Below are 2020 nucleotides of genomic sequence, written 5' to 3' on the forward strand. Positions count from 1 at the left end.
TATAAACCCAATAAGGTTTGTTTTTAAACAAAAAAGGATACACCCAAAAGGGGCTTAAACAACTAAAAGAGAGCACAAAGGCTTAAAAATCCCTAAAAACAAAAAAACGTGTTTTCCAGTTCAAAAAAAATCAAACGTGCCTCAGGCAACGTTTCGACCTTAAGAGGTCTTCCTCAGGCCTGTGAGGCACGAAAGAAAATAAAAACCACTAAAATCCAAGCGCTCAAACCAATGGCTGGCTGCTGGAGATGTGCACCGTTTGGCCGTCGAAAGCAGAATGAGCTCTCTCTCCTACTTGCACTCCTTTTATACCCTCTGATCTGTAATGTGGTTTGTACCGTCCTTTTTTTAAATGTTGTTTCAACGTCCCTGTCTTTTTACAAAATTAGGGTTTGACTTTGTATGTGTTCAAGTAATTGTGCTACAATAAATTATACTACATGAATTGAAAAATAAATTTATTATACAATTTTATTTTATTTATTTATGTTTTTGTGTTAATGCTTATTTAACATTTGAGTGTATGAATTAATATTTATTCTTTGACAAGGAGTCACGTGGGACCGCCGAGGAAGATGGCCGCACTCTAGAGGCGCTCCTAAAGCCTGTTGATTAATGTTCTGAATCTGGAAACATACACTCCAGCTGTAGTCATAAATTGGACACCCCTTGTCGACTTTGAAGTTTTTCAAGAATTACCATCTTTGGAAAATGGCAGGTAATAACAAAGCAACCACAAGGAAGAAGCAAGCTAGCATCAGCCTTGCTCCGGAGCCGCCCGGAAATACACCTGCATCTGATGCCGCCTCTCCAGCAGTAGTTGAGGAAGGTATGGGGAGCGAGAGCAAAAAGGACATTTTTGAGGAAATTAAGAAAATGAATGCTACTCTTCAGGTCGTAGCAAAAGATGTCACCACTATTAAAGAAGCCACTAAAGAACTAAAAGATTCAGTGGAAGATATAAAAGTGAGGTTAGGAGAGGCGGAACAACGTATCTCAGACATGGAGGATGCCAGCGTGCTTACCGAGGCAAAAGTGGACAAATTCCAGAAAAGAATGGAGGCGTTGTGGTCACGAGTGGAGGACCTTGAAAACCATAGTAGGAGAAACAATGTACTGATTATTGGACTTAAAGAAGGTGTGGAGACACCCGGGAACGTGGACAAATATGTGACGGAGATTCTGGCCAAAGCACTTGAGCTTTCTGGAAGTGAATTTGAAATTCACGTGCACATCGTTCCCTGTACCAATGCCGGAATCTAACGAGCCTCCCAGGGTGATACATGTCCGCTTTCTACGTTCATCTGGCCAAGCACTGGACAGGTTCGGACTCTGAGCTGAGCTGGATGAAGATCGAACAGGAACTATTGAGCCCTTTTACACCCTTGGATGTTCTCTCACAGGGCTCAGCAATTAATGGACAAGACTTTCATAATAACCCAGTGCTTGGGTATTCTAAAGCTGTCTGGGTAGAGGTGCAAAAGATGTGTGGAGCATCTCATTTAAGACAACCTTATACCTCGCTATGGAACAACACTGCTGTACAGATTGGGCGAAAAACAGTGTTCTGGAAGGAATGGCTTGTCAAAGGCATACACAGGATAAGTGATCTTCACTCAGGGGGAGTGTTTATGTCATTCGCTGAAATAATCCAAAAATATGGTTTGATAAGAGAAAATATTTTTTGGAAATATTTACAAATAAGGGATTGTATTACCAAAGGAAAATTTACTCAAAGCTCAAATATGGTGGTGGAGTTTTTAGAATTGTCCAGTACAGCACATAAAGCAGCTGTTTTCTACAAACTGTTTAACAATCCAAAAAAAGAGATATGTGAAAACTTGAGGATTACAGTATATGGCAGAGAGATCTGAGTTGTGTAATTTCTAAAGAAGACTGGTGTAGAATCTTGTCATTCTCTGATAAATATACAGGGAGTGCAGAATTATTAGGCAAGTTGTATTTTTGAGGAATAATTTTATTATTGAACACCAACCATGTTCTCAATGAACCCCAAAAA

The sequence above is a fragment of the Simochromis diagramma genome, unplaced genomic scaffold, assembly GCF_900408965.1.
Source record: "Simochromis diagramma unplaced genomic scaffold, fSimDia1.1 OVJJ01000055.1, whole genome shotgun sequence".
NCBI lineage: Eukaryota > Metazoa > Chordata > Actinopteri > Cichliformes > Cichlidae > Simochromis > Simochromis diagramma.